The sequence below is a fragment of the Poecilia reticulata genome, chromosome 18, assembly GCF_904066995.2.
Source record: "Poecilia reticulata chromosome 18, P_reticulata-male-v2, whole genome shotgun sequence".
Lineage (NCBI taxonomy): Eukaryota > Metazoa > Chordata > Actinopteri > Cyprinodontiformes > Poeciliidae > Poecilia > Poecilia reticulata.
This window is the reverse complement of record NC_088847.1, coordinates 23,609,918-23,623,939: the sequence shown is the minus strand read 5'-3', so window position 1 is coordinate 23,623,939 and position 14,022 is coordinate 23,609,918. Positions and strand designations below refer to the sequence as shown.

General features: G+C 37.6%; 1 long non-coding RNA gene across 1 annotated transcript; it reads right to left on the bottom strand.

The window, feature by feature from the left end:
- Window positions 1-4,399: 4,399 nt before the first annotated feature.
- On the bottom strand, window positions 4,400-5,913 carry LOC145548752 (uncharacterized). The gene is made up of 2 exons (XR_014084752.1): window positions 4,960-5,913; window positions 4,400-4,820 (listed from the first exon to the last, which is right to left on the bottom strand). It is a non-coding gene; the product is annotated as an uncharacterized LOC145548752 (long non-coding RNA).
- Window positions 5,914-14,022: the final 8,109 nt, after the last annotated feature.

The window sequence follows — 14,022 nt, the reverse complement described above, 5'->3', positions numbered from 1 at the left end:
AACATTTGAATAAAACAATAATAATAATAAGGCTTCCAAAGGTCAGCGGTTTTATTCACACACCTCTCAATCTTTAACTCATTTGAATTGACTGACGTGTTCATAAACCTCAGATGAAGACGTCGAGTTTTTTGCAAATGAGTTTTTATGCAAAAGCAGCAAAAAACAACAACATCCTGTCGTCACAGAAATAAACATTGTGATCAGTTTAAGCAGCAGAAGGAAATGAAGCTGGCAGACGTATCAATATGTTTAAAACAAAACTTCACCCAGTTTCACTTAAAAACAAAACCAACATGAGAACAACTTCAGAATAAAAACTTCCATTAAATTACATAGTTTTTAAATGAGACTCATTGTTAAAACCAAAAATCTGAACAAACTGTAAAATGACTTGAATTGAATCTTAAATGTTTCTGTTCTGTTCATTAAACCACCTCACAGAAAATGTTTCTCAATATTTTTCACTGATTCATTCCAAAAACAGTAATTAAAACTAAACACACTTCTATAAATAAAGTAAATATTCATCTCTTAAAGAAGATTATCATGTTTTTAATCATGAATAACATAAATAACACAAAACTTTGATGAAAATGCTTTTAACTAAAGTCTAATTTGTGGATATTATAGATAAAAGAGCATGTACAGCTTATTTAAAAAAGCTATGTAGACAAATATTTAATTGGAGTTTAGTTGTCTATTAAATGTATTTGTAGCAAGTAGGAAGATCAGGGAGCCTCTAAATTAATTAATGTAACTTTTTTTTATCTCTTAAACTTCAGAAAAGCATAAACTATTTTACTTGCTGCAAATTGAACTTTCTAATCCTAATAATGTCCCTAAAACATCAAACCTTAGACAGAAATGTATGTTATCTGTCAGAAACCTTCAGTAAAAAATATCTTCTGCTTATTTACAATTTTCATATTTAGTTCAGTTAAACAAAAACTTGCACGTTTTAACCACAGGTGAATAATAAAATGAGAGAACATATCTGAAATAAATATTAATTCACAAATCAAGATGCATTTTAGTTTAAATTCTAAGACTTTTAAGTCCAATTCTCAATTTAAATACATTGCAGTTTTGCTAAGTGTGATTCTTAAACCTTCAGAAAAAAAAATTCGATAAAAATAAAGATTTAAAACCCAAAAAATGTTACATATTCATGACCATAATGGGTCCAACTGCACCTCAAACAGACATTTTTCAACCTGCTCTGTCGTGTCATGTGGTGCCTTTGTTGTCTTTTTGGGAGCTGAATAAATAAATTTAGGTCAAATTCAATATCCATGTTTATGCCAACCAATTCCAAGATAATCCATTAAATTAGGAATCATTTTTTACAACAGTGCTGCTGGATTTTCTTACAACAAACCAGTTTCCCTTCTCTTTGCAGAAACAACAGAGGCAACACAAAACTGCTGGGCAGATTCACCAGGACTCCGACAGCCACCAGTAAACAGTGAGAACTGAGATTTAAACCGTCTACGATGCTCCAAATCACGCTTCCGATGAACCGCAGCACCTGAACCACCAAAATGATCAAAATGGTTTTGAAAGCCCTCTGCTTGGCCTGATCGTTCCTCCTCAAACCGGCTTCCTTATCGCCTGGTAACGGCCGGTACAAATTAAACAGAACAGAGAGGCTGCAGAAGGACACAAACGTCAAATTCACAACCAGGACGCAAACATCGAAAAAGACGAGAAACTTTCTGAACGCCATCAGACCCATGCAGACGAAGGAGAGCAGCCAGACGCCGAGAACGGCGACGTTCCTCAGCCGCACGCCTCTTTCGTTTCGAAGACTCAGGTAGAAGGTGGGATAGACGACCGCCAGGTAATGCTCCACGCACGTCAGCAGGTGGAACAGCGTCTGGCCGTGCCACACCAAGGAAGTAACAAAATTTCCAACAAATACTAGATGGAAATGTTGGCCGTAGACGGTGCAGCAATAAAAAATGCAGTTCAACACGTTGAGCAGCTCCATGGCGGCCAGATGGTACGTGAAGCAGTCAGAGTGACTCAGGGCGCGTCTCGATTGATGCCACTGGTGGAAACCTCTGTGGAAGATGAAGAGGCAGAACGGGAGGAAGAAGAGGAAGTCGATGGTCCAACAAGCAGTGAGGATGAAGGAGCCGGGAGTGGAGACGTAGCAGGAAACCAGATCGTCCAGCGGGGAGCGGGGAGGAAGAAGAAGGGACCAGTTTGAGGATGAGGAGTTTGTCTTCATTTCTGTGAGGGAGAAAAAAAAAAGAGTCAAATCAAATTCACAAAATACACAGAAAGAAAAGGTGAGGAAGAAAAGCTGAGCCAATAAAAAAATCTATTTATTGACTGAGAAAAACATGAATGAAGAAACTTTTCCCCCACATTGTTTTTAGAGCGTCATCATTACTGTATTGGTCAATGATGATGAGTTACTGACAAGAAGCTCAGTCATTTTCTTTTGATTATTAAAAAGTTAATGCTCTGACGTATACAGTAATGATTAAAAAACAGGATTTCATACTTCAACATCTGTGACGGACATATTTTCTACCAATTTTAACTTTTAGGAGTCTAAGTTTCATGATCAGAGGTACAACTTAAAAAAAGGTACCAGAGAAATATTTTAGCTTTTTTGTGCATTATTTGTGTTTGACCTTTGTGAACTCCTCCAAAACTTATCAAAACAATAGAAACGTCTTTTCCTCTTGCATTCAGCTCCAGATCGAGCAAGAATATCAAGAATATAAAGTCAGAAAATGTAGTAAGTTGTTCTTTTTGTGAAGATAATTGTTGAATTGAATAATCTCTTAAAGCCAACACATTAAAGAGTTCTGTCCCTTTTTTTAAAATCAAACTTTTGACTTGTATAAATAGAATCTGAAATTTTATGTTTAACAGTCATTAAGGCCCAGATCTACATCCATTTATCACCTGGTATTTCAGCTGTTATTGGTAAATCTGATTCTCTTTTTAGATAATAATAATAATAATAATAATAATAATAATAATAATAATAATAATAATAATAATAATAATAATAATAATGAGTAAAGAACAAACACCAACCTTCTCTGTGTTTCCATTTCTTAATGTGATTCATGTGAGCAACATTTATCCTTTTATTTCAGCTCCACCTTCCCACACTGCTGGGCTTTTATTTATATTCAAATAAGCTTTTATTTGCATTTTAAAACAATTCAACAGCAATAATTAATGACAAACAATTTAACTTAAGATGGAAAGATAATAAATTATCGCTTGACAGACGACAGAAAGTCACAAACTCTGTGATTTTCCATTTGTTTTGATCCAAACCAACATAAGAAACAGCATTCATTGTATTTAAATTGGTATTTTTCCATTTATTTTGTATTACTATTTTTGGTTTATTTTTAAGTCAAATAAATATTGATGTAAAGTTTGTCATGGATGATGTGTGAGCTGTAAACAGGCAGCAAAATCCCACAAAAAAAATAAAATAAAGCAAAATAGTGAAAGGTTCTGCAAACAGGAAACAGAAAATAAAATAAAAACAACCAGAAATATTCTGGAAAGAAAAGTGGGTTAAATAAATCCGTCTGCATGGAGAAATTTATAAAGTTGGGAAATAAAAAAACTAAAAAAACGTATTGTAGCTGAAGACGATTCTACAAGTTACTGAATCTTTGGCTAAACTTTGTTTTCTGCCTTTGTAGTTCTTAATAAATCTATTTTTTCTACAAATGTTACTTTTGCATTAAATAGTTTCTAATTGTAGCTCTGTGAGGTGCATGTATTGATATTTTCTGTTGTTTTGTTTCTATTTGAAAAATTGATCAGGTTTTGTCAGTGGCGCAAAAAGTGGGTATGCAGGGTGTGCAATAGCGGCGCAGCACCAGAGGGGGCGCCAAAACCCCGTCTGGAGGGGGCGGCGCGCCGATGATGTTTTCCCATACACTTCAGGCGCCTTACGCTCCTTCACCTCGCGCACATAACGAGGTAAATGTAGCGAGTTTTACCCTTCAGGTATCGTCGCCTCGGGGGGGCGATCTATGTTTTCGCATCCACCTGAATAATGTGTAGTTGCGCCACTGGGTTTTGTGATTAAACCATCAGCTGCTGCTCGTCTTTTACACGCTGCTTGAATAGAAGATAAGCACATTTAAATAATCGTGACACTATTTTTCATGCAAATTCGTCATCTCTGCAGCTTGGAGCGAAACACGGAGCTAAAGCGGACAGTAAAACCTCAGTCTGTCACATTTACATCACAGAAATGCTCTGAGTTCAGAGGATCAGGACCGAGGGATGAAACTCTGACAGACACAAAGGTTGGTGCTGTTTTCAGACTTTATTTCATTATAATTTAATAAAAAAAATAAAGAAGGAAGGGGTAGACATGTACAAAAACTGTCAATGCTTAAAATAATGCTTGGAAATTGATTTATTGAAGATAATTTGAACAAACCAGATTTGGTGTGTATAAAGTTTAACAGATTTTGTCACTTTTGGGTCATTTTTAAACCATAAAATCCAGTTTTTCATGTTTTTTTTTCCCGTCTTCTAGACATCATGACAAACCCAAACATTTCCTCCAGCGTTGCGTCTTCATCGTGGGAGGCCGAGTGCTTCGTCTTCGGTTGGACCTCCGTCATCTTCACCACCTTCACCATCACCAACGTGTTGCTTCTCCTTCCTCTCATCATCATCATCCTCGGCTTGGCTCTGCAGAAATGGAGGCAGAATCGCTCGCATTTCTCCTCGGCGTGGATGAGCCACTGCGACTGCTTCACGTACCACTCCGTCGCCATGGAGATGATCGGCGTCGCCGGTTGCATCGTCTCCTGCTGCGGCGTTTTCATGGGGAATTTGAAAGTCAGTGCGATCGGGAAATATCTTTTCTTCTTTAAATGGTACGGAGAGGTTCTGTTTCACGTCCTGACGTGCCTGGAGCGCTACGTGGCCGTCGTGCATCCCGTCACGTACCTGAGTCTCAAAACTGAGCAAGGAATCAGAATGAGGAACGTCGTCGTTGCTTGTGTCTGGATGCTTTGTTTGGTGTTTCAGTCGTTGTTTCACTTTGAAGCTATGATTTATTGGGAGTTGTCGTTCCTGGTGTTGGTTTTAGTGGTCATCTCCTTCTGCAGCGTCTCTGTCCTCTGGGTTTTGGTTCGGCCCGGACCGGGGGAACGAGGCGAGGACAGACAGAAGGCGGTCCAGTCAAAGCAGAGAGCGCTCGTTACTATAGTTTCCACTCTGGCCGTGATGACGGTCAGAGTGGTGCTGAACGTGACTTTGGAGGTGATTTTCTGCTCGACTAGTTCCGTTAACTGTGTTTTATTGACGACTGTTTTTTGGTTTCACCTCCCCAGCAGCCTGTTGTTACCGATTTTATTTTTATACAAACAGAGAGAAAACATTTTTAAACAAATGATGTTCAGCAAGGGTTAGGATTAAACTGGGCACTTAGACCACTTCTCCACTGGTTAAGGTCCAGTTCGGCTCTTCCAGAGTTTACAGCTTCGATCGGTGGACAACGAGCGACCAGAACTGTGGTCCACTGTCCAGTGATGTTTGCAGCATAAAAAAACCTCAAGTTCGGGGTTTAATGGACTCAAATAAACCCAGATGTTTCATTTTATCTAGTAGAAATGATCTGCTGGTCCAAACAAAATGAAAACAGCTCAAGGCAGCTGATTATTTTGTTGCTACACATATAAATATAACTATATTAAGGAATTTTATTTTTCATTTTTCAAGCATGCAATCTTTTGGATTGCATCCATTTATATCTATGAAAAATAAAGAAAAACATTAATAAAGTGTTAATTATTAAAGATAAAGGTTGTAATCATGTTTTTGCAGTTAAAAGATGTAACCCAATATCCACACATTAACTTTATAAAAATAAAAAATAAAATGGACATCAAGCCAAACTAAAATTATATGTTTCCAGTGAAGTCGGCACAAAACTATAACTCTGATAGCAGGCGGCATGTCCGCCGTTCTGCTTTGGTTGAAATATTGCTTGGAGTTTGCAAAGATGTAAATCAAGAGGTGATCAATCAAATCTAATCAAATCTGGGTTTGTTCTTCACCTAGTGAGGATGAAAACAGAACGAACCAGACGGAACCAGCTGAAGCCGCAATGCTGCAGGAGAGAAGAGCCGTTTGTCACATTACAAATGTCTGCAAAACCTTTTCTGATTCGCTGCTAATTTAAAAAAAAAAAAGACATTGCAGTGTTTCCATTAAATAAAATATCCAGTTAAAACTCGTGAATACGTTTGTTTCTGTGATAAGTCAGTAAAACGGTGGAACCGAATGAAAACGCGTGAAACGTTTCAGCCTCTGTGTCTCATTCAGGCTGAAAATCCTCCAGAGTTTCATCAGACATGATGAAGTTGGACAGAAATAAACAACGTCAACAACTTGTTGAAACTCAAAACTTTTTCTACAAGCAGCTGCATTGTTAAGCTCATCGCTGTCCTCGCATCTCTTCAGTTTTATTAAAAGTTGAACAAATAAACATTTATTTGTAGAAGATGAATGACTTCTTTGGGATTTCATCAGCTGTTTATCAGATCACGATGTATTCTGCTTGTTTTCTGTTTGAGTTGTGAATATTTCAGGTTTGAATCTTTTATCATCACTCGCTTGTCCGCCTTTGTTTTAAATGATCGACGTTTGTGCCTGAAATTAGCGGTGAACGCGTGAATTTTACACGTTGCTTAAATGAACACGTTTAAATCATAGTGGCACTTCTCTGATGCAAATAAAGTGGATTTGAATAACACTTGGAGTGACACGGAGAGGACAATAAAAAGTTGGGTCTGAGCAGCAAACAGAGAGGAAAGAGGCTGAATCAGAGGAGACCAAGCTGTGCTGAACACCGGGGTTAGTTTGGATTTTATTTGTAATTATGTCATAATATTTAAAGCTGAGATATGTGAAGGAGGAGATACTTGGAAATGGATTTATTAATATGACTTTAAAAAAAAGTCTTGACTCAGTAAACAATTTAAATCTTACAGAACTGGTAAAACAAAGACGAAGGGGATGTGAATGTGTTGTTAAACTGATAAAAGTTTCTTTCTCAGACATCATGGCGGACGCATCGTTACCAAGCAACAGCTCCCTTCCTGGCCCAAACGTTTCCTCTGACTCGCCGCTGGATGCTCACTGCTTCTTCCGCGGCTGGAGCTCCGTCATCTTCACCGCGTTCAGGTTCACCTACTCTCTGCTGCTGCTTCCTCTCAGCCTCCTCATCCTCAGCCACGGCCTCCGGAAATGGAGGCGAAGCTGCTGCTCGGTGAGCCACTGCGACTGCTTCACCTACAACTCCGCCACCATGCAGCTGCTCGGGGTGGCCGGCTGCACCGTCATCTCTTGTGGGGTTTTCACGGAGGACGCTAACATCTCGAGTAAAGGATCGTATGTTTTCTTTGCGAAATGGTACGGAGAGATTCTCTGTCACGTCCTGACGTGCCTGGAGCGCTACGTGGCCGTCGTGCATCCCGTCACGTACCTGAGTCTTAAAAGCGAGCGAGGAGTCAGAATGAGGAACGTCGCTGTTGCTTTTGTCTGGGTGTTTTCTGTGGCAGGAGTGAATTTGTATCACATTGAAACTGTGGTTTATTGGGAGTTGTCGTTCCTGGTGTTGGTTTTAGTGGTCATCTCCTTCTGCAGCGTCTCTGTCCTCTGGGTTTTGGTTCGGCCCGGACCGGGGGAACGAGGCGAGGACAGACGGAAAGTGGTCCAGTCAAAGCAGAGAGCGCTCGTTACTATAGTTTCCACTCTGGCCGTGCTGACGGTCAGAGTCGTGTTTAATGTGGCTTTGGAGGTGATTTATTCCGTACCAGAGTCGGATCACTGTGTGATTCTGATTTCTGTTTACTGGCTTCACTTTCCCAGCAGTCTGTTGTTGCCAATTATATTTTTATATAAAGAGAGAAAAAATATGTTTAAAAATAGAGATTTTAGGTGATGTTTGGTCAAGGAGTTAGGAGGAAATGTACTAAATTACATTTGTAATTGTTAAAAATGTTTGGGGTTTTTTTTGTGTATAAATAAATAAATTAACAACATGTTTCATTTATATCTATGTGTTTGTCCATCTGGCTGGAGCTGCTTCAAAACAATAAAAAACGTGAAAGTTAACTGTTTATTCTGTTATTATTTTTATTAGTATTATTTTTCTGCTTGTTGATGTGTAACAAAAAAATGACGCGCCCTGAGAAAGTCTGGGAAATGTCACCAAAGTGGGCGGAGCCAATAAACGACCAGGTGTGAAGAATATCAGGATGAAACTTATTCACTCTGTTGATGTTTATTAGTTTTAGAAAACCAGCCAGTGTGGGTTTTTTTTTTTGTTTTTTTTGCACATTTCAAAAGGTTCCACCATCATAATGTACAGTCACATGTTTATTTTGTTGAAATAAAAACTGAAGAGTTTAAACAAAACCAACACACTTTTAATATTTTAGCTCAGAACACAGAGATTTTTAAATAAAACATTGAAATTACAAAATTATGCAAAAGTAAAATGTATCTAAAATGAAACAGATGTTTTTTAAAGGGTAAAGTTTACATTAAATTGGTAAACGACAGTTTTTCAAACAGTTTCCTGTGTAGAAATGTACATCTGGTCTGTCTTTGGTTATTTGTATAAAGGTGGACCAGAAAGTCCATTCAAACATTTACATAAAATAAATCAAATGCAAAAAAAGTCAGATTACACAGAGATCAATGCTGTATTTTGAATATTCACAACAGAACAAAACAGGATAATTTAAAAAAAATGATGGAAATTTGCTGGAAACTCTTACAGGAATAAATAGTAACACAACGGAAAAATACAAACAAATGAGCGAATCACTTCCACAACTTAAAAACTAAATCAACTAAACTATCCTTTAATATTAACCTTATTAAAACCTACATTTTGTGAAAGGAAAACTGAATTTATTTATATTTTAAAATTATTGTAGCAGATGTAAGCACTGATGAAAACAATCTTTCCATATGTCAGATTTTTTATTTTCTTTTGCAAATGTCTAATACATGGAACATTTCTACACTGCAAAAAGTCAAAATCTTACCAAGTATTTTTGTTTAGTTTCTCACACAAATATCTTAGTCCACTTGAATTAAGACAAAACTCAACTAAAAACAACTTATCAGGAAGATGTAGAAGTTTGTTGTAAGTAAATAATTCCTTAATAATTATGAACAATTACTACTTACAATGGAAGAATATTTCACTCGCAACATGGGGAAATTGTCTTGTTATAAGTAAATTTATCTGCCAATAAAACAAATACTTTTTCAACAATATTGGAAAATTATTTACTTAAAACCAGCTAATATTTTGCTGAAAATATGCTTGAAAGTCAGTTTTGTTGTATTTCAAATGCTCCAGAAATTGGACTAAAAATACTTGATGTCTTTGCAATATAATTCAAAATTGGACATCTTTGTTTTTTTTGTGACTTTCCTTGAAAAAAGAAACTGCTTCTAGTTTGTTGAGTGACGTATATTTTGGAACAATATTTTCTTCTTGTGGTTTTAGTTTTATCTGTTTTTTTGTGGTTTTACTTACAACAGAATAATTTTTCTGCTCTATGGAGAAACAACAGTGGTAAAACCAAACTGCTGGGCATAGAGAGCCACGCCATCGACCCCAGGATCACACACTCACTGCTAAGCTCCAAAGCGTAAACCAAAGTCCAAACCAGACTTGAAATGAACCTTAACACCAGTACTCCCAGTATGGCCACCATGGTGTAGAACGCCCTCTGTTTTGACTTTTGCTGTCTCCCCGGACCTGGACGAATCAGAACAAGAAGAGCGGAAAGGCTGCAGAATGAAACGATGGTCAGGAAGGCAGCGAGGATCCAGAAGTTCAGAACGGTAAAAACATTTTCCCACATCAAGCCGATCCCAGAAAGAGACAGCAGCCAGACACACCCGGTGCTGATGTTTCTGATGACGACGCCTTGCTCGTTTCTCAGCCGCATGTAGGTGATGGGGCGAACGACGGCCAGGTAGCGCTCCAGACACGTCAAGGTGTGAAACAGCGTCTCTCCGTACCAGGCGTAGAACCACGGAAAGGCGCCGCAGACCAACAAGTACAGCTGGTCGCTGTAGATTGCACAGAAGCAGACGATGCACCCGGACATGCCGGTGATCTCCATGACGACCAGGTTGTAGGTGAAAAAGTCTGAGTGGCTGATGGTTGACATCAAGGAGGAAAAGGAGCCTTTTTGTCTCCATTCACACGCTCCGTGGTAAAGGACAGAGAAGCTCAGGAAGAAGAGGACGGAGCTGTTAGTGATGAAAAATCCTGCAAAAATAAAACCGCTTTGTGGAGACAGAAAACAAAACATGTTCAAAAAGGGGGGGAAGGTGAAGGGAGAAGAGAGCAGAGGAGGAACGGAGTCATTTGATGAAGGTTTTACCAGCATCTGAAGAGAGCAAAGAAAAAAAAGTCATTCATTTATTAAGGAAGTGTTTTTTAATTATGTTGTTGATATTTTGTATAATTACTAACAAAACTAGATAATAATCAAAAAGGTCATGGACTTGAAATGTTATTGTCAGGGTTTGGTGGGTGGAAGTGGTGAGGAGAAACGCTGAGACCCAGGTTATAGATGAAGATGATTTTAATAATGAATATAATCAGGACAGTCCAAACACAGGCAGCACGGCAGGAGAACTAGCACACGGCTAACACCGGTAGCAACTGATGCGGGACTGGACACAGGAGCTGACGCCGACTTAGGACTCAACAGTTCTACTAAGACGACTACTATAGTTAAACCGACTCAGGACTTCACAGTTCTACTGAACGGCTAACTGACACGAAGACCAGGACAAACGACGTGCGACGAATGATGACTGACGTATGACGAGGATCCGACGAAGAACACAGACAACAGGGGAGACTAAATACACACGGGGCAATCACGGGAACGAGACACACCTGGGAGACAATCAACGGGGAAAGACGCAGAGACAGGACTAACATGGAACAGGATCACACAGAAACTCAAAAATAAACACATAGAAACACGGATCATGACAGTTATAAAACCTGCAATTGTTCCACAGTTGATAACAAATACTATGAAAATAAAGTGAAGAATAGAAAAATGACAAGAGTTCATTCAGAATCATTCTCCAATTTGCATATGCAACAGAAACTATATGAATAGAAAATGAAGGTTTCTAATGATTTATTTAATTTATGGAAAAAAATATCAAAAACAACCTAAAATCAAGACGAAAGTCAAGCAAAATGTAATCAGCAATGCCAATTATTGATTAATTTGGTCTATTTACTTCAGGTTCTGCAGGTCTCAGTTGTTTCATTCACTTAATGCCAAATATATCAAATCTAAGAGAGGCAGCCATGTTTACAGCTATAATTCAAAATCCTCTTTGGAAACAGATTTTCCCCTAATATTGGAGGTTTAATTAATTTAAATATTCCTAATGGACGTCATACAGACATAATAATCTGCTGGATGCTATAATCTGTGCCACAAAATCAATCAGTGTTGAGAATGAACTTGTCTTAAAACTGATCACAATCTGACATTTAGAGTCTGAATCAACATTCAGGCTGGGAATAAAAACTCAACTCTGCACGTGCACTAAGGATTGTTAATACACATGTTATCAATGTTAAATTAATAATTTAATAAATATTTCATGTAAGAATAGAAAACAGCTCAAACCTCGTCGATGCGTTTGAGATCTCTGTCTTGCTTTCTGTGACATCTGGCAGCTTTTTCTCTCCTTACTGAAGTATTTTACAGCCCCACCTCGCCTCAATGTACAATTCAAATATGTTCAAATATTGTTTGTTTGCATAACAAATAACAGCTGCCAAAGACATAAATGATGACGATTTAAGGGACAAGCGGAATATTAGTTCTTATTGTTTGATAGTAATTTAACCATTAAAATCATCATCATATAAAGCTGAAGTGTCTTATTGCTCTAAAAAATAAACTAAACTTGACACATAAGATCATCAGTGTTTTGTTATAATTCTTCAGCTTCTATGTCAAATCAATGTGAATGAATGAATCAGTTAAAATCCAGTAGAGAATTGTTGCCAAAATGTGAAAAGTTGTGACCATAATTAAGTTTTATTTATTTATTTTTTTACATTTTTGCAAAAATCTGTTGCAAAAATCTTCATTCCTTTTCTAAACCAACATGGAGGCAAAGCAGGTTTGACAATTTGTTAACAGAATAATTAATTCTGCACTGCATAAATTTACAAGTCAAAAAAAAGCCTTGAAAAATGGTTTTAAAATGTTTACCAAGTGAGATTTGACTAACATTGTGCCCCATAAGGCTGAGTTAATACAAGAACAATCATGATTAAACAATACAGATTTGTTTCAATGATCAATCAAGTTTATTTGTGTTGCACATTTCAGCAACTGCAGATCGTTTGAAATGGAAGAACTTCAAAACTCTTCTTAAAATGATACTTTATATGTGGGCCAACACACCTGGTCGAACACACAGAGGACATTGACAATTGGCCACCAGCCTGACCGCTTCCCTTTTCTGGGAGCTGAAGATGTGGAGGAAGCGACACCTGGTGGTTCCACCTGTTACAAAAAACACCAATGGATTTTGGATATCAGTATCAACGGTGCAATGCAAATGCTTGGATGTGTTGTATGAGTGCATATGGAAGTGTTGAAGTGCCAAAACAAAGACAAATGTGCAACAGGAGGGGAGTTGAGGCCTGGCCACCAAACACCACAAGCGGCAGAGTGGACGCTGACGGTGACCCAGAAGACGGAGAGCCAGGTTCAATACTCTGCGCTCCAATCAACCTGGTCAGCAGCACCTGTAAAGGGGAGGAGCACAAAGATGGACGACAAGACATCTGCAGCCCAGCCTAGAAGGCCCAGGGCCGTAACAGTGAGCATAACTGATTTTGTAATAAATGTTCTCCAAATGTATGTATATTTATGTATATTTCACTTTTCTGTTTTACTTAATTCATTATACATCATAGATTTCAAGACTTTTAACACCAACACTGTCGATGTCAAACATGAGTTATTCCTTATAATCTTTTTGTATTATTGTTATAATATTTTGATGCTGTTTTGCATTGTTTGGAGGCTGACGGTGGAAAATGCATTTGTCATTGTTCTGTGGGAGCGGCATGTAAAAAAGTGACTGACATGCAAACAGACATGATCTCTGTTCTCACTCATGTTCAGATCTGGATCAGCCAAAGAGGTGGGTCAAATAAAACTTATTTTATATACGGATACGTTTCTGTGCATTTAGTTGATAATATATGGTTTTATATGCATCTACATGTAATTTCAATCTTTAGCAGAAGTACTGATGGACTTTTGTGCATGAAAACTGAGACAGTTTGCCTTTTTTATTTCTTCATTCTGTGAAGTTATTACCAGAGCGGCGACTATTTAGACAATTTGTTTTATCTGATTCAATAATTTAAAACAACTTATGCAGAAAACTTTATCAGTTTGATGTAAAACCATTGTAGCTACTACTAGGAGTCTCTATTTGTGACAAATTCCTCTAAGAAACGTTTCAAATTTTAGCAGCAGTTTGTTCTGCGAGGCAAACTGTATGACATTAAATATTAGAGTTAAATAACTTTAATTCCTCCAGATTGCTGCTCTCACCAACATTAAAGTAAACACTTAAATTATGTTTCACTGTGAGCTGTTCAAAGATGGTTTTATGTGATTTTTAGGTCTTGTATTTATTGATAACTATGAATCATAATCAACTAATCGTCCGATCAGCTGTTAAACGGGGGATTTACACAACAAACGTCTGACTATCCAAATTTACTTCTTTGTGTTTTTCTACAGTTTTGTACTTTTATAACATTCAGTAAACTATGAACATGTCTAAAACGTCCATTTCTTTCAGGAACTTTGTCATTAACTTAGACCTAATATATAAATTGGTTGTACACAAGATGGATGTTTGAAAGTCTTTATTTCTGTTAATTATGATCATTTTCCACTT